This window comes from Notamacropus eugenii, chromosome 2, assembly GCF_028372415.1.
Source record: "Notamacropus eugenii isolate mMacEug1 chromosome 2, mMacEug1.pri_v2, whole genome shotgun sequence".
Lineage (NCBI taxonomy): Eukaryota > Metazoa > Chordata > Mammalia > Diprotodontia > Macropodidae > Notamacropus > Notamacropus eugenii.
In genome coordinates, this window is record NC_092873.1 from 24,526,061 (window position 1) to 24,545,052 (window position 18,992).

An 18,992-nucleotide genomic window follows, 5' to 3' on the forward strand; every position below is an offset into this window, starting at 1 on the left:
ATTCAGAATGGCAGAACATCCCAGGACTAAGGCTATGACAGCTTTATTGTCCCCTGCCCTGGTCAGGAGACAACTGGAGAATGAGTTCAATAATGAGCACCACTCGGTAAGAAAAGAGAAGAGCAGTCAGGATTGGGCAGTAATCTGACTTTGTGCTCAACAAGCCAGTGACACCCTTTGGGTATCATCCAAAAAGCAGCCTAGTGAAGTTTGGCGCTTCTCATGAAGGCTGGATGCCCTGGATAACCACCCTCAGATACCATCTCCAGAGTTTTAGAGGAGCTGCCATATGTACAGTGAATGGGGAAGAGTATGCATGTTAAGGAAATCTCATACCTTTTTCTGTGTAGAAGTTACTAAGGTAGTATCCCTTCTGGAGCTTACACTGAAAGTCCAGGTTCCCCTTGAACAACTGAAGATTACTCTTAGGACTCTAGTAATAACCTTAACTGGAGATGTGGTACCAGCAGGATACTACTCTTCTAACCAGAAGTAACACCACCCAAAGAAGGGTAGCTTTAGGGAGCATGAGCTATCGTAGCAGAGTGATATGTGGGCTAGGAACTCTTTAAAAGCGCTAACCCTCCCAACCCAACACCTAATAAAAACAACAACCTAATAAATTATTGTTGCTGTCCAGTTGGATCTGAGTTTTCAAGACTCCACTTGGGGTTTCCTTGGCAAAGATACTGGAATACTTTGCCATTTCCTTCTCCAGCTCTTTTTTTTTTTAACAGATGAGGTACTAAGGCAAACAGAGTGAAATGACTTGCCCAGGGTCACACAGCTAGTAAGTGTCCAAGGCCAGATGTGAACTCAAGAAGATGAAGTCTGCTGTTCTATTCACTGTGCCACTTAGCAACAATAATAACCTTGAGGGATGAGTTTCTAGTACTTGTTCATGAGCCCCCATTGGTGTGCTTCCTCTTAACAACAAGCTTTTTAGCAAAGACATTTATGAAAATAGCTTAGCAAGAACAGTGGTTACAAAAAACATTCCCCTAAAATTTGGGGGGCATACTTGTCTACAAATACACATAGCATCCAACAGAAGAATGGTCAAAAACTTAAAATACAAAGTTTGTGAGGCATCCTTACAGAGAACATATGTGATAAAAGAACAATCCCCACTTTCAGCTACCAAAAGTCCTAGTCTCCTTTCATAAAGTCCTCATGAAGCTTTTATTAGGTGTTGGGTTGGGAGGGTTAGTGCTTTTAAAGAGTTCCTAGCCCACATATCACTCTGCTACGATAGCTCATGCTCCCTAAAGCTACCCTTCTTTGGGTGGTGTTACTTCTGGTTAGAAGAGTAGTATCCTGCTGGTACCACATCTCCAGTGACATAGTAGGGAGTTGAGACATTCCTTCACTGGGGCTTGATTACAACTATCTAAACTAGAACTCAACTAGTCACATGTTTCATATGTGGAGCTATGTGTGTTCATCCCATGGTCAAAGAATGATGATCCTTCCAAATTCCTTAAGGACTTAGTTTATACTTCTGAGTAATTGATCCAGTTGTGGTGTCCATGCCTTCTATGATAATGTCCATTTATTTGAAAAGAAAACAGAAATAAAAGAGTAAAATGTAAAGCCAGACAAAATGATAGTGATGGGCCTTTCCACTATCCCCTCCACCAGCCACTTTCAGAACCCAATTTTTTTTTAAGTATGGCCTAGCAAAGTGCATTTTCCCTCGATGAAAGTGGCAACGTGGAGGCACTGGTAATGTGGCCATATCAAGATGGGATGAGATGTTCCAGTGAAATACTTGGAGGAACGCAAACCTGATGTGGCTGAATCAGTCACAAATTCCCCTAGCTGATGCCAAGGGGCAAAGTGACCCATCATAGAGGTCTCAAGATCATTCCCAAAAGGTCCCACTCACTTCCTCTCCATATTTCTCTTCCTTCCTCCTCTCCTTCCTTTTCTTCCTCCTTCCAAGGATTAAGTATTTCAGAGCACAAGACAGTGAACTATGGGGAAGGAGTCATGACTTAGAGAGGTCATCCCTCCCTCCTTTTCAAGTTCCCCTTCTTGCTCACCTTTTAAAAAGGAGCAATGTGTGGGTGGACTTTCCTATAAAGAGAAATGACTGGGTCTTATGCTAAAAGAATCCTCTCCAAAGAGGGAACAGAGGATCTCCAAAGATGGGGGTTGGAATTGAGCCCAGAGGCATCTGGCCCAAACCCATACTTGATCAAGACTCTTCTCTACCACAATTGGTCATCCAGCCTCCTCTTGAAGATGGCCAGGGAGGGGGCAGCCTATTCCACTCTGGGACAGTTCCAATATTAGGAGGTTTTCCTGACATTAAGAAATAATCTGCTTCTCCAAGATTTTCACTCACTGTTTCTAATTCCCTTCTCTGAGGCCAAGCAGAACAAAGCTAATCCATCTGCTATTTGACCCTCAAATACCTCTTCATACACTCTTCAGGTTTTGAGTTGGAAAGGATGTTAGAGATCACCAAGTCTAGTGATTTCACAGAAGAGGAAGCTGAGATTCACCTAAGTGAAGTGATTTTCCCAAGGTCCCACTGATAGGAGGTAACAAAGGTGGCAGTTACATCTAGCCCTTTCCATTACATGTTTTCGTGACATCGACTGCATCCCCCCAGTTCAAGTCTTCTCCTCTCCAGAGCAAGTATCCCTAGATGCAGCTGCCTTTGCTCAGATGACTTGGTGTCCAACCTTCTTATCACTGCCCAGCCCTGGAATTGATTCAGCCCATCAATGTTTTTCCCTACGTTTGGAGAACTGTACATTGGTCTCCATTCAATTTCATCCTAGGAATCAGGGCCACAATTCTATGCTGTCAAGATCTTTCAGGAGACTGATTCTGTGATCCAAGGCTTTAACTCTCCCTCTCAGGATTGTATCATCTGCCAGTTTGATGAAACCTTTTGTGGATTTACAGAAATCAAGAATAAAAGAGGAACTGGCCCAGGGCCAAGCTGATCCTCTAACCATGATGGTTCTGCCTCCTGCCACTGACAACTCCAGGTCCAGCCATTCAATGAGTCACCAATCTGAGTAATTATATTATGACCTGTGCTAGTCCACCTCTCTCTGTCTTCTATGCTGATAGCAGGAGAAGACAACTAAATCACTGGGGACATCTCAGCTCTTCTTGACTCACTGCCTGGGGGACGTGGTCCAAGTCACTGAACATCTTTGCCTTAGTTTCCCCATCTGTAAAATTCAATTCCATTTTGCCAGCATTTCTTCAGGCTGTGCTGGATAGACAAAGATCAGAGTGTTAAGCAATAGCTCTGACCTCCCCAGGGTGCTGGAAGAAAGCCTGGGAAGAGCCTGGCAAAGCCCACAGCCTCACATTCACATGAGCCATGACTAGCAATAGAGCAGGTGTCTGGAATGGGAGCAGGGGTGGATTTGTTAGAAGTTAATGATGAGGCTTTTCTGCAGGTGCTTGTCAATCTGGTCACACCTTCCTGAGGATGACTGAGATCTGCAGGATGATGGATTGGAGCCAAGTATTGTAACTCAACCCTAGCCTTTATAAAAGGAACAGAAAGATCTATCGGGGGGGGGGGGGGGGGGGGGGAGGGTCACAGAGGTCCACTGAGGCCTATGAGCCAGGGCCCTGAAAGAACCTTTGGTGAAGCCCATCAGTTATCATACCCTCCCACCCCCATCCCAGAAACCACTCCCCCTCTGCCCCCACTTCCTCCCCAGAGGTGCTAGTGTGGCAAAGGAGTCAACTAGGTGGCTCGGTGGACCTGTAGTCAGGAAGACCTGAGTTCAAATCTGGCCTCAGATACTTCCTAGCTGTGTGACCCTAGGCAAGTCACTTAGCCTCTATTTGCATCAATTCCTCATCTGTAAAATGGGAATGATAAGAGCACCTCCCTCCCAGGGTTGTTGTAAGGATCAAATGACATAATTGTTAAGTACTTCTCAAAGTTCCTGGGACATAATAAAGTGCTATATAAAAATTATTCTTGTTGTTAATCCTGGTCACTGAGACCTCAGCAAAATCCTAAACAAAGAATTCCTCCTTGTAACCTCTGACCTTACCCAGGCTGACCCTACCAGGGCAGAGGAAATGAGAAGTGTGAGCATGTACATCCCAAAGGGTTGTCACCTTTAGATCAAGCGCCAGTGGGATGTGCTGGAAGCAGCATTGACCTGCAGTCTGAGGGCCTGGGGTTTGAATTCTGTCTCCGGTGCAACCACAGTTCCCTGCCCTCATGTTCATCATCCTCTTCATCCATTCTAGGTCCATGATCCGAGGCTGCCCATTCCACTTTAGGCAGCTCCAATCAATAGGAAGTTTTTCCTGAGAGAAAGAAAAAAAATCTGCTCCTCTCGGCCTCTCCCCACCAGGGATCTGCCCTGTTCCTGGTTCTCCCCTCCTGTACCAAGGAGAACCAGGCCAACCCTTCCTTTGGCCTAATGTCCACTGCCAGCCTTCCTTCTCCAGACTCAGCCTCCCCAGTCCCCAGCACAGAAGCTTGACTTGCTCAGCTGTTCCCGTTCTCCTCCAAAATGACTTTGCATTTTGCATTTGGTTTGTAAATAGACCATATTTGCTTCCTATGGGTTTCTATTTCCTTTCCTGTGTGTGTATGGTTTTCTTTCTTTTCCCATAAGCATCTGGAGGGCAGCGTAGCCCTGTTTTGTTTTATGGTTTCTGTATCTCCTCTGAGCCTGGCACATGATAAACACTTAATAATTTGCTGAATTGTATTGAGTTGAGCACATGAAATTTGGGGTTGTTGCAACACAGAGCTACTACATCCAATTCAATCACATCCTTTCAGAGAACAACCCTCAGTCTCAGAGAAGGGACCACACTTGCCAAGTCATCCCAGTTAGGCAGGAGAGCAGGCTTCTAGTCCAGGTTCTGAGCCCTCTTTTCCTCATCAATGCTTGTTGGGGCCCCAGCCATGTTAAGGCATACAGTCTTTATGCCTGATGGGCCTCCCTTGGAAACACCTGGCATTCAGCAAGTCTGGCAAACTGCAGTGAGAGTTTTACCAGGAGTTCTCCCACCCTCTCCTCTGGCTCTAAGCTGCATTTCCCTAGAAGAGATGGGGCCCAGCATTCCCCACCCTTCCCCTTTCTTTCTTTGGAAATGTTTCTCTCTTTCTTTGCCCCAGGAGGCCTAGGGCTTTGGGGAATACTCAGCCTTGTTTGTCTCCCTCAGTTCCCCACAGTTGTCCCAGCAACCCTGCAATTAATGAGCCTTTTTTTTCCTGTAACACAAAATGATCCAGCAAGCTTGGGCTGAGATTCAGAGTTGCTGGGGAGCCCTGCGCCCACAGCCCAGTGTTGCCTGCCTACTTGGTGGAACAGCAGCCTGATCCCAGCTATGGCGCTGAGCATTTTGTCTGACCAGTTCTGCATCAGAAGGCGTCGAAAGGTGACAATTGAACTAGAGAGTGTTGTGAGGGAGGGAAGGCCCTGGGAGGTCATCCAGTCCAGCCCATTCTATAGATCAGTATCAACACAGATAAGGAAGCTAAGGCTCAGACAATGGGGGATGGGGGGGGGGGGGTCTTGCAGCTCCATGATCCAGGCCCTCAGACTGGCAGGCCAATGATCATTCAGGTAGAGGGTGGCTCCTCTCCACAGAGCAGTCAGCTTTCCTTTCTCTGCCCTTGTGCACACAGCCTTCTGTGAAGAGAGAGTAAACATCTCAGTAAAGAGACTCCTTTAGAAAGGAAAAGTGAGAGCTGGATGAGGGTGGAGTGGGGAATCACCCTGAAAGAAGAGGTCAAAGGCTTGTCTTAGCGCTGACCCTAATTCTGGGGCACTGGGCAGGCTGATGCTGGTTCCCCATCTGATGAATAAGCAACGCTGATCCTGCCTTCTTTGCCTACTTCCCAGGGTTACCTGTACCATGGGGTGTGCCTTCAAAAGGTAGCAATTCAAACATCTATTTCCTGGAGCCATCCTATGTGAGGTTAGAACCCTAACCCATCCTATGTCCAGAATGGGAGGGGTTCATCCCTTGGAGATCTCCAAGCAGAGATACTAACTAGCAAACCACTTGTCAGGGGTGCTGAAGAGGGAACACCTGTTCAGGTAGGGTTTGACTCAATGACCTCTGAGGTTCCTTTGGACTCTAAGATTCAGGGATTCTTTTTAAAAAATACTGCTTCTGGACAAGTTTTGTGATGATGTCTTGGCTTCACTGCATGGGGACTGGGGGAGGTACTTCATGGAATGACCTAGTCCCATCCACTAACACCCCAATTGATTGACTGGAGCTGTTTGACCATGTCGGGGTCCTCTGGTAGGGAACGCTTGGCAGCAGATTAGGCTGCTGTCCAGTAGGAGCAGTGCCAGGGGTGCCTGGGATCCAACTGAGGCATCTCTTATCTTCAAGGATGGAAACAAGGCAGGGAGCAGGGTTGGCCTGACTGCTGCAGTCCCAGTAGGAGATGGGCTCATTTTTCTGGAGTGATGATGAGACAGGACCCTTAGCAAACAGCAACTGGGAACAAGGCAAGTTTGCTCTTGTGCCTGGAAGGGCAGGGAGCATCAGCAGCTGAGCTGATCTTAGTGGATGGCTGAGAAATGAGCTGTCAACCTACACACATCCATGCATAAAGAAGTTGGGGAGACAGCACAGAACTCTCTCTCCCTCAGTAGAAGAGAAAGACACAAATGGAAGGGCTATGGAGAAAAGGACATCCGGAAGACATATATACGTATGTAGCATGTACATGTGTACAGCGGCATATATATAAATATAAATCCAAGTTGGGGGTCAGGAATAGGTGGGCTCAGTGCTGGGGGAAGTCCAGAGAGTCTCTAAGAAAACAAGATTTTTCTTGGGGGGAAGCTGGAGGATTCCTCAGCACAAGTTTGGGCTAAAGGCTCCTTGAATAAAGTTAGGATTTGTGGAACCTGTCTTGTTCCTTTGCCATTTGAGTTTCTCCAGCCCTTGTAAATGGGAAGGAAAATGGAAATGAGGTTGTTAAGGTGGTGTCTGAGAACCAGGGATGGAAAGCACGAACGAGGTCCTAACTAGGACGCGTAAAGAGGAGATAAGCCTACACTGTCAAGAGTTTTGAACTGAAAGGGACAAAGGAGGGAGAAAATATATTCACTTCTGGAAGGAACCACTTATTTAAATAAAAAAGTGGGGGTTTAAAAAAAAAGCAGCAGGCTGTATAATAGTAAACTTCACCAGGGAAATCAAGGACCAAGGATGAGGTAGCGCAGTGGAGACCACTGAGTCAGTAACAAAATCGATGTTTTCATTAGACTAGAAAGGAATCCAGAGGCCGGTGCAAGCTGAATGGAGGAGGATGGGAAACGTCAGGAGTTCAGGACTAAGGCAGAGAGGTCCTACTCATCACATGTACAGACAACACAAGGGGGAAGAGGTGGGTACCATGAAGAATGACACTGCCAGGAATCTTGACAGACTAGAACATTTGGGACAAACCTGAGAAAATGAAATGGAATAGGCATAAATAGAAAATCTTGAACTCAGATTGAAAAAATAACCGCCAACTTCCCAAATACAAGATGAAAGACATGACCAGACCACAGGCATCTGAGAAAGATTTGGGACACCAAGTGGACTCGAGGATCAAAGGGAGTCTGCGGCGTGATCCGGTTCGAGCAAAGCTCTCTGGTCAGAGTATTAAGCGCCCACTACGTGTTAGGCGCTGTCCTAGGTGCTGGAAGCACCTGCGGCAGGTCCTGCTCCCAGGGAGTTTGCTATGGATGGGGATGGAATTGGGCTGGATGTGGAGAAACTGTGCTCTCGAGGAGAGCCGTCCCAAGTGGCCAGGCTGCCCTGGGAGGCCACCGGCTCCCCCTCACTGAAGAGCTAGGGACACAAAAGCGCCGAGACCTGAGTCAAGGGAAGTTGGGTGCTAGTTCCGGTAAAGGGATTTGAGCAAATGTTCTTCCAACTAACTTGAAGAGTCTAAAGCGAGAGTGCAGAGACAGAGACTGACAGAGAGGGAAGGAGGTAAAAAGAGGAGAAACAGCAGACTTAGGGGGCAGGGCAGAGCAGGGGACGGACCCTCCTTCCGCCCCGCCTCCCCAGCCTGCTGTGGCGTCAGTGTGCTCCACCCCCACCCCTGGGCCAGCCCCGCCTATGCCTCTCCTCCTTGTACTGGAAACTGGGTCACACAAACCTGTCCGCTCCGAGTTGGAAGATCCAGGCCAGGTTTTGGCGGCGCCTCTCCAGCCCCCCCCCCCCCCCACGTCCCGCCCCGCGCCGCGCCGTCCCTCCCCCTCCCCCGCCTACCCCTCCTCCCTGTCGCTAACGTGGTTGGATAAGTCTTCTGGTATTTCCTGCAGCAGTCGCTCTCCGACAGCCAGCTGGGCAGCCTTGGGTTGGCCCCAGCCCCAGCTCGGGTCCCAGCCCCGGCCCCAGCCCGCACGGCCCCCTATCGTCCGGACCCTGGCCCCTGGTCCCCGGGCCCGGCTCTGCTGCAGGGGTAAGGAGGCTGCGGCTACTAGGGCGAGGGACGGGGGGCTTTTTCGCTGGGAGGGTGGGGGGCGGGAGAGGAGTAGATACGGGCCGGCCAGGCCAGGGACCCCCGCCGGACCCGTCACCGCCGCCAATCGAGGAGAGAGAGGGGGGTTTGGACTGGGCTCCCGAGGACACATACACACACACACGCACACACGCACACACACGCACACACACACCCCACCCCGCGGAGCTGGAGGAAGCGGGGCGGGGCAGCCTCACACCCGGAGCCCGGGTCCGAGAAGGGAACTGTAGACCTCGCGCCGGGGGATCCTCACCCCCACAACACACACCCACTTAGTCTGCGTTCTGCGGAGCCTGCCCCGCGGGACATGGGGGTCTGCTTTGGTTTAGCCCTTGCAGCGCCCATGGGGCGGACAGCCGTGACTGCCTATGACGGGAGTGGGTGGGTGACCCGCGGCGCTTGTCTGGCCTTGGCACGTTCGTCTCCGTAGCCCGATGCATCTGTTCAACTTGGTCCCTGCAGGTCTTCTCTCTCTCCCTTTAAAATCCAAATCCAGCGGTGCCCCCCTCCCAGGTTTCGGGGGCTCTTGGGAGGGAAGGAGCCGGGCCCACCTGACTTGGAGAAAGACAAGGCGGAGGAAGGGCCGGGGCCAGCTACCGTGCGCTGAGAAAGGGAAAAGTGCAGGTCTGTCATCCTTGCGGTGGCACCCCCAAGGCTGGGCCCCTTACGGGAAGGGGCTCTGGGAAGAGGGCTAGCCTTGCCCCTCTGTGCCCTCCCCAGCGCCTGCTCCGTGTGACCCTGAAGAATGTCTGTCCTGCCACCCCTGCCCCAGTCTGTCCTAAAGAAGAGTTGCAGAGACTGAGCCCCTAAAAACCTGTGAGAACCCTGCCCCAACTGAGGAGGCCACTGGCTGAATGACCCAAGAGGTCGCCCCCAGCTCCTTTTCTGGAGTCCTGGGCTGCCTTTGGGTACAAACAGAATTCCAGGGGAATCCCTGTACCAGCTTCCCAGGAGCAAAACCCCCGACCCTTTGTTGGTCCATGAACAAGAAAGAGAGTCGTTCTAAGAGGTGGGGGGGGGGGGGGGGGCACTATTTCCTTCCTACTCACTTTCCCACTTTCTTGTATTTCCTTGAATCTGACAGGGTTTTCAGAAGAGCATCTGCCGGGATTTATGATGGGGGACCCCCAGGTCTGTGGTTGTCAGCTTCAGGCCGCTTTGGGGGGCTCCCGTGTCATTCTCAGGGGCTTGAACCTGGTCCCCCTACAGCTCCCATTGTCTGCATGAGACTGCATGGGACAGACAGTGTGTGTGTTCGTGTTTGTGTGTTCATGCCCGTGTGTGCACTCCTAACCCAGAGAATGGTGAGCCAGGTGCTTGGGTTTGGTTTCCTTTTGCTTGCTGTGTGCCCTCCGCCATCGGAGAGAAATAGGGCTGGGGGCGGTTCATCCTGACCTTCCATGTTTAGCCAGCACTATGTGAACTGAATGGGAGATATGGTCTGACTTTATCTCCAAAACAATTTGCAATTCAATTTGACAAAGCATTTATTAAGTGTGGGCTCTGGGCAGGGCCCTGGTCTAGACAACAAAGAAAGACCTGCTCTTGTCCCTGTCTGGTGCCAGACCCAGAGGGTAGAGAGCCCTTGCCCCCCTCCCCTCGGATGCCCACTTAGGGCTTGGCCCTCACACGGGTTGCTTCAGTGGAACGCACCCTGCGTGACTGGCTCACCTTGGGAGCGCAGCTTTGTGTTCCTAATGAAATATGGCTTGTCTGGGCCCCAAATTCCCTCCTCTCTCTCTCCTCCTCCATTGTAATGCCCCCCTGCTGTGGAGGCTGAGTATCAGTTTCTCTCCTGAAATGCTGGCATCCCAGATGCTTACTAAGCTGCTTTGATACTCATCTGACCTGATGCCCCTTCTGGTAGAAGTCCATTGTCGGATGAACGCCTCTCCTTCCAAGACTGTCCTGGGCTCCTCTCGGGCCACTAGTGAGGGAGCAGAGCCAGACTGATTTTAGGAAGCTTTCTTCTTGCATGACTGTAGAGAGTTAGAAAGACCTGATGACAAATCCCTCTCAGATGTTTGTTGACTGTAACTGAGACTCAGTGTTCCTGTCTGTCAATTGGGGATGACGATCACAACACTTGTCTTACAGGGCTGTGGTGAAGATCCAAAGAGGTCATGTGTGGAAAGGGCTCTACAAATCTTAAAATGCTGTTTTATGCACCTGTTGTATACCAGATATCCTAGGCTCTGGGGGATGAATCCTTTCCTTCAGAGCACTTATGTTCTACTGGGAAAAGGAGTGGCCGAGGACTAAAGAATATATGCACCAGAGATGTAAACAGAAAATCTGTAAACAGAGAATATACAAAATAATTTAGGGGAGAAAACTGCCCCATGGCCCTTGAGGAAAGGCCTCTTGAATGAGACCCAGAAAAGAGTCTGGGGGGAGGTCATGGGTGATCCAGGGAGGGACTAAGGAGTATCAAAGGATCAGGTAGCAAGGGCTGGGACCCTATGCCTCTTAATGCACCTCTGCCACCCTGGACAAGGGGGCTGATGTTCAGGGAGGGGGTGTGACTGAGGCTGGAGTGATGTCTAAACTTAGGTTGGGGCCTGAATCCACCTGCCAGTCACCTGCCATTGCCAGCAGCAGAGGCTTGCAGGGAGAGGCTTGGAGATGGAGTGTGTGGGAGCAGAGTTTGGGGGAGACTCAGGGCCTCCAGAAAAATGACAGTTCTGGGACATGAAGATGGGAGCTGGCCTGGCCCTTGGAGAACAGAGACCAGCCTTCCCTTGAGCTGGAAACTGAGGCCCAGAAAGTGGAATCAGATGGTAAACTGAGTGAGCCTGCTTCTCTAGTTGGGGCTTGCTGCCTTGTCCCTAAGGTATTTTTAATGGAGGGACATTTCTCACCATGATGAGCATACTTCAGTCATTGTCCTCCTATCCTCTGGGGCCATCCCAGAGGCACCCAGGACTTTCCACTCCATTCTTCCACATGACTTACCAAGCCATGCCCATTCTCCTCTCCAGACTGGGGTGCATGGCCATGCCCTGTTCTGAAGGATTTATAACTTGGAAGGAAAACTTCCCTCCAGGCGCTTGGGTTCCCTTAGGTCACAAACCCTCTTGAAGTCCCTCCTAGACACAGATCTCTTCTCCTGGCTGGGGAACCTGGCACAGAAACCTCCATGGCCCCTGCCCTTGGGAGCTCCCCCTCTCCTGGAGGAAGGCAGGAAAGACCCAGAGGGGGTCCAGCCAGCCCCATTTTGGGGAAGCCATGCTTTGGCCCCAGGTCAAGTCTTATGAGAACATGTGTTTCAGGGGATGGTAGAATCGATTCTATCAGGTCTCCTCCCCTCAGACAGTGAGTCTGAGGCCCTGGTAAATGGAAATAATGAGCATGTTACCAGCTGGCATTGCTAGAGCCCTTTGAGGTTTGCCAAAAGTTTTCTATTCAGAATCCTCTCATGTGGGCCTGATAGTGAGCCCTGCAGAGTAGGTGAGGTTATGGCTCCATTTTATAGATGGGACACTGAGGCTGGGAGGTTAGCGAAGAAGTCTCCCCTGAGAAAGCTGAGGGGTGGAGGGGTGGAGGGCTGGCTGCTGGGTTCAGATCCTGTTCTTTACATGACCCTGGCTTATATCCCTGGGAGGGGGGGGGACGTGGCCTCTGATGGGAACGTGCAGGTGGAGGATGCTCTGGGGTTGGAGCTTTCCCCTAGGCTGCAGATCTGTTCCCCTTACACAGCATCCTCTCCAGCAATACCCCAGAATGCACCCCTACCCCAGCCCTCTTGGCTCTGCCCTCCATCGGCAGGTAGCACCCACCCCTCACTCCCCACTCTTGTCTGCTCCATGCTGCCAGCTGGTCCTCCCAGCAGAATCATGATCCATGGCCCCATAGACGGTCGACACTTTCACATACATGAGCTAAGTACAACATAGAATGTTTCACAAAGAACATCGGCTCCGAGAAATGGAAAATCGTCCGTTTCTGCCTCAGCAGCCTGGCCCTCCACCAGCTTAACAAGTGTGACTGAACATTTATTAAACACTCCCTGCATGCTGGCCACAGCTGCGGCTCACAGTTATAGTGTCCAAAGGGCCAGCCCAGGGGTGGGGAACCTTCAGCCTGGAGGCCACACATTCAGGGTCCTCAAGGGCACCCTTTTGAATCCAAACTCCACAGAACAAATCCCCTTCATAAAAGGATTATTCTTGGATTCAGTCAAAAGGCCGTACCCAAAGACCTAGAAGGCTACATGTGGCTTTGAGGCCACAGGATCCCCACCCCTGGGCTAGCTTAAGGCTAAGCTGGGAAAATTGATATTCTGTCATTTTCAGTTGTGTCTGGCTCTCTATGGCCCTGTTTGGGGTTTTCTTCATAGAGATACTGGAGTGATTTGCCATTTCCTTCTCCAGCTCGTTTTACAGATGAGGAAACTGAGGCAAGCAGGGTTAAGTGACTTGCCCAGGGTCCCACAACTTGTATGAATAATGACGATGATGTTGATAGCTGCCATTTCTGTAATGTCTACTATGTATCAGGCACAGAGAGCTAAGTGCTTTACGATCATTCTCTCCTTTGAGCCTCATGACCCCCTTAGATCGTCAGGAAACTGAGGCAAAACCAGAGAGGAAGTGACTAGCCCAGGGCCACCGAGCTAGTAAAATGTCCAGAGCTGGATTTGAACTCAGGTCTTGCTGACTCCAGGGCCAGCACTTTATCTGCTGCATTGGTTCCTGGTTTAAAACCAGAGGAACATCTTTCCTCCAAGCCATCCTGGTCTGCTCTGGCAAGAAGAAGGAAGCAGATGGCTCATCGCCTCTCCCCCGTGCTCCTCCTTCACATGTACAATGTATAGGAAGGAGGACAGTGAAGTCATCCAGGGAGAGTTTCTCACACTTGCTCCCACCCACCGGAAGAGACGCCTCCAGGATCAGGGCTGGTCATACATAACAGAGTAGGAGGTTGCCAATATGGCATACTTCAAAAATATCTCCCTTGGATTTTTAAAATTCACAGATATTTTTAAGTATCTGTAGCACTCAAGGCTGTGAGATGCAGTGCCAGCCTCCACAGCTCACTTCAACCTGAGCAAACCATCTCAGCAAAGGAAGCCAGTGTGGGAGAGGGACCCCAAGAGAGTGAGAACTGGCAGGAGCCCCATGACCCCTCATTTTACCACTGGGGAAGGGAAGGTCATTTCACAGACTTGCTGAATCTTGGGGCTAGAAGAAATCTCCTTCAATCTATGCCTAAAAAAGCATCCTCTGCACCTATCACACTACCTGTGACAAATGGCCCTGCCAGCTCCCACCCGAAAACACCCCTCCTCTGGGAAAGTCCAGCATCTCGTTCCCTTTCTGGACAGCTCTCTCCCCCACTACAGGTGGTCATGCCCAGAGCACCTTGGCTGGAGGGACCAATCAGAACCAGGCTGAGTTCTGTCCCATACCATAACCCGTTAAACCCTTGGATGCTGTGACCACAGTGTTCCTCCTCTAGTCTTCTCTTGTGCAGGTTCCACAGACCCAACTGATGGGGCATCATCGCCTAGAGGCCCTTCCCTATCCTGGTGATCTCTAGACACTCCAGCTCACTCTTAGGGTCCATAAGCACCAGAACAGAGCCCAGTCCAGGTGGGATCTGACCAGGGGAGAACATCACCTGCCTCTTCCTGATCTTCCCACCCCAGTTCATGACACCTCGAGGATGCCCTGTCACATGCTGACCCAGACTGACAGATCATCTACCACATGCAGGGACACTCAGTGACTTCACTAAGGGCACATATATGAAAGCCCTAAAACCATACTGTGTATCAGATACTAAGCAACTAGTGGGCATGAGTCAGATAGACCTGAGTTCAAATCTGGCCTCAGACACTTCCTACCTAGCTGTGTGACCCTGGGCAAATCACTTTATGGCTGCTGCTGCCTCAGTTTCCTCAACTGTAAAATGGGGATCTAACAGCACCTCCTTCCCAGAGTTGTGGTAAGGATCAATGAAATAATACTTGTAAAGCACTTGCCTGGCACACTGTGGGTACTTCATAAATGTCCTTCCTTTACCAATTGAATTCAAAGCCTCCACAAGCCTGGAGCTCTGATCCTAGGCCCTTTCCTCCCAGGTTGCAGTGTGAGAACACATCCAGTCAGATTCTGAGTTCTCAGTGCTAATGGTCAGTCAGACTTCTGAAGCTCCTTGTGTAACTGGAGGCCCAAAGATGTTTTCTGTTCTAACATTGCTAAACAAACCCTGCGGCTTTGGCTCTTGTGTGTGTCATGGGGCCCAAGGCATGACTCACCCTGCCCTGGGCTGAAGATGGCAAGTCAGTGGCTCTTGGAGCTGGTCCTCTCAAGGCAGGGAGTCCAGTGCCTCTGGTGGGGGAGGGGCTTCTGGCTTTTCTCTCAGATGCCATCTTGGTAGGAATGAAGAGCTCCAGAAAAGCTCTGGCCTCCATGCTCCTCAGATTAGCCTTGGAAGGCTGGTGTTTCTTGTCCTTCACTGTCAAAGAGGCCCATAACATCAGGGAGGTGATGCCATGACATGCAAGTGAAGTGGACTTAAGTGAGGGAGGACTGTGCAGAGTCACCAGCCTCACTTTCTCCTCCAGAGTCTTCTGGGTCCAGTGGTTGTGTTACCAGCCCTTGGGCAGATTGCCTGGAAATCCAAATTCCTTAAAGATCACATTGGAAGCCCTCCCACCACGGTCTGGCCCCAGTCTTTACTCCCCTCTGTCTGGCTACATGACCTGGTCATTGTCGAAGTTGTGAGTACCCTTAGGACAGAGAACATAGGATTGTTGGACCTGAGAACAGTGAGTGTTGGAGCTCAGAGAGGTCTTAGAACAGAGGATGTCAGTCTGGCAGGGGGCCTAAAAACAGGGGATGTCAGGGCTGGGAAGGGCCGTGTCTTCTCTTCCCAATTAAGTCATAAACTTAGAGGATGAGGATTCTGATCACTGGGGGCCTGTGCAAATACCTATCAGCTGGAAACGAGACAGACATCATTGATTCGTTCAGCTGGGCAGGAATCTAAGGGGGGGGGGGGGGGGGTCACATGACCTGGGGCAAACTCAGGCCTGAGGGAGCACCTGAGTCTCCCGGGCACCAGCAGAACTTCAGGGACAAGGGAACCAAAGGGCACAAAGCTTCATGGCACCCTGGGCCCTGGGGAACTGGAGTCTGAAGGAGGGGGCTAGCTAGGCTCTTCCAAGCCCTTATTTTACAGGTGAGATAACTGAGGCACAGGGAAGCTTAGTGCTTAACCTACTCCTCCTCTTCTAGAAAATGAGGGAGTTGGACCGGGTGAGGGGTACAATAAAACAGACAATGAAATGTACTGCCTTCGGGCTGGAGAGGTGGGGGTTCAGGGGCACTGAATACTGCATACATCACCTGAACAAGGATTTTCTTTGTTACAAGGAAAGTTTCAATTGTGTATGGGGGGCAGGGATAAGGGATACTGTGTCTAGAAGTGGATATAGCAGATAGAGAGCCAGAAAGCATCAAAAATATACAATAATGATGAAGGGAATTGGACCAGACAATGTCTATAGCGGCCCCACCTCTACCATTTCATTACCCCAACCCAGCCTCATGCCTGGGACACCACATGATAATGTGGGAAGCCAAGAATGAAGCCCCAATGTCTTCAATGGGCCGAGAGATTAGGTGAGCCCAGATCTCGCTTTTCCTCTCTCCACTCTCTCCTTTGTCTTGTTTCTCCCCGGCTATCTTCTCTCCTCACAGTTTTCCTGCATTTCAGTGAACCTGCCCTTCCCTCTGATAACAGACCTCTTGAATTTCACCTGTTGCCCTCCAAACTTCTGAACAGGTCCAAGTTCTTTGGAATGTCTAGAAAATCACTTTCCAAAGCCTGCTTTGGCTGAGTGGGAAGTCACCCTTTTGGCTTTGTGCCATCGACCTCCTGCAGCTGTCCAAGGCACACTGGGCTGGTTCTCTTGGGTAGTACATAGTAGGTGCTTAAGAAATGCTAGTTGAACACACATGAATATGTATGTTGACAAGCAGAACAAATACCACTCAGCCCCAGACTTTCCCTTTCCCCCTCCCATCCCACTCTGTTTCTCAACTTTCCTCCATCCCCAATGAGATGGCAAAGGTCAGTAGAGCTGAAGGCTAAGATCCTCCCACCTGTTCTGGGCAGGTGAACTTTCAGGTTGGTGCAAAGAAAGGTCAGCAAAGATGAGAGGAGCTGCCTCCTCCTGCAGGAAAACAGCTGCTTTTCTGAGCCCTCTGCAAACCTTGATTCATTTTCTTCTTCCTCGTCATCTACTCTTAAAGGGAATGTTCTGCCCGTGGTGAGGGGATGGCTAGTGGAGGCGGAAGTGAATGAGCAAAATACCCAGGAGCCTAATCCTGTCACCCACTGGGCTGGGCTGGGCCAGGAGAGGGCTGCATCCATGCACCTGGGCTGGGGGAATGCTCACTTGGAACCCAGCTGTCATTAACAAACAGCTACATTGTAATATACAAGAAGGAAAAGGATGGTGGCGGAACCATGGACTTGTGTGGACACACAGATTTGGGGGAGACAATGGAGGCGGAGCCTGTCTGTAGTCAGGACCAGGGCCAGTCTTGTCTGGGAAGGAAGGAAGGAAGGAAGGAAGGAAGGAAGGAAGGAAGGAAGGAAGGAAGGAAGGAAGGAAGGAAGGAAGGAAGGAAGGACGGACGGACGGAAGGAAGGACGGACGGACAGGGAGGCCAATGGGCTGCTCCAGAAGTCCCTGGGTCTGGACAGGGAGCCACTTGGGCAGGTTTTCTTTGTTCATTAACTGACTGACTGATAAGGATCACATTGTACTGAGACCTGCAGCTGGAAGTGCTTCCAGGTCCTTCTATAGGTCACAGGGACAGCTTCAAGTCTGATTCCCTTGACCCAGGCTCCCAGCCCTTGAAAACTCCTAAATCAGGCCAGCCATTGTTTGTGGATCTGGTCAAGGCCCAAATGGCTTCTGCTTGAGTTCCTCAGGTGGGTAAGGCAGGCACGGTAGACAGATGGAAGCAGTCATTCTTCAGAGGTCAAGCAACTCTCAAGAATGCCTCAAGTCAGGGCCTTCTTCTGCCATCTTTACAGCCCTGCTCTTCTGGGCCAAGGGTAATAAGTAGCCCTGGGGTATACACCCGCTGTCTGCTGCTTACAAAGAGCATGTTGTTTGGCTTTTGTCTTTGGATCTTCAAGCGCTGCCTGGTCCCACCCCTGGCACATCACCAGGGAAAGAAGGTGTGGAGAAGGGCTTCAGACCATCTAGGGCACAAGGAAAGGGAGAAATGGAAGGTCCAGTGGATTTCACCAGCCTCTTAGAGGCAGGGGGAATTCTCTCATTCAGCTTTTGACTTCTACCCTGGGAGGTGCCTCCTCCAAAGCTCTTCTGCATTTTTCAGGTCAGGAAGCTGGTCTCAGAGAGTGGGAGTGCCCAGCCTGGCATCCCAGAGCCAAAAAGGGACAGGCTTCTCCCCGCCCCTACTCCCCTCCCACCTCCTATCCTTCCCTCCCTCTTTCCCTCCCTCCTGGGGAGTGTGTTTATAGCTGATCCTGGAGGCCGGGAGCCAATCTTCCCAAGCAGGGAGAAGGGCATAGGGAGGAGCAGGGAGGGGCCAGGCCAGTCCTCTGCCAGGCTTATGTTTACAAGACTGGTTGCACTTGTTTGTATCTTAGATTCACTGACATCTCCATCCCAGGAACTTCCCCAGAGCTTGCTCACACCTCCAGTGAGGAGCTTATCATCCCTGTGGCCTTGGAGCAGAGGCCAGAGGCCCCCATTGTGAGGGAACATGCCCTAGAAGGAGCTCATGGTCCAGTATAGGGTCACCTGGGGGACCCCCTGAGACACTGCACACTCTGAGACCTTGGCTCTCCCAAGGCTCATTCTCAGGCAGTCCAACAACTTTTATTAAACACCTGATGTGCCAGCACTGCCAAGCACTGGGAATACCGAGAAAGGCGGAAACAGTCTCTGCACACAATCTAATGCACCAGCTATGTACAAAAAAAATCTATTCAGAGTAAATTGAGGTTAATCAATAAGAGAAAGCATGGCAAGGGGGAAGGGGGGGCGGGAAGGACTTCTTGCAGAAGGCTGGATTTTAGCTGAGACTTGAAGGAAGGAAGAGGGAGGGCATTCCAGGTAAAGGGCACAGCCAGCACAAAGGCATGCTGTTGGGAGAATTACATAAGAAGGAATTATCAAGAAGCCTTATTCCATAGAATACATAGAAGGGAGAAATGTGAAAGAAAATTGAAAAAGGACAAGTGGGGGGAGGCAGGTTGTAAAGAACTTTAAAAGTCAACAGAGGATCTTAGATTTGATCCTGGAGATCATAGGGTACTTTATGGAAGGAGGGAGAAGTGAGCTAGTCAGACCCGAAGTTGGGAAGATCACTGTGGCAGCCCAGGGTGGACTGGAGTGGGGAGAGAATAGAGGTGGGAAGACCCACTAGCAATAGTGGATGGAAAGGGATGAGGGCCCAGCTGGGCAGGGTTGGCATGGGCACAGAGATGCCCATTGGCTGGCACA

At 50.7% G+C, this 18,992-nt stretch overlaps 1 protein-coding gene across 2 annotated transcripts in view; it reads left to right on the plus strand.

Annotated features, from left to right (window-relative positions):
- Positions 1–8,268: 8,268 nt before the first annotated feature.
- The window catches only part of OSBPL5 (oxysterol binding protein like 5), a 107,086-nt gene continuing 96,362 nt past the window's right edge, over positions 8,269–18,992 (plus strand). Inside the window, exon 1 of one of the 2 annotated variants that reach the window (XM_072639451.1) lies at positions 8,269–8,434. The gene's annotated coding sequence lies outside the window, so the exon portion shown is untranslated. The remainder of the gene's footprint in view (positions 8,435–18,992) is intronic. The other variant, XM_072639455.1, reaches the window with a different exon arrangement.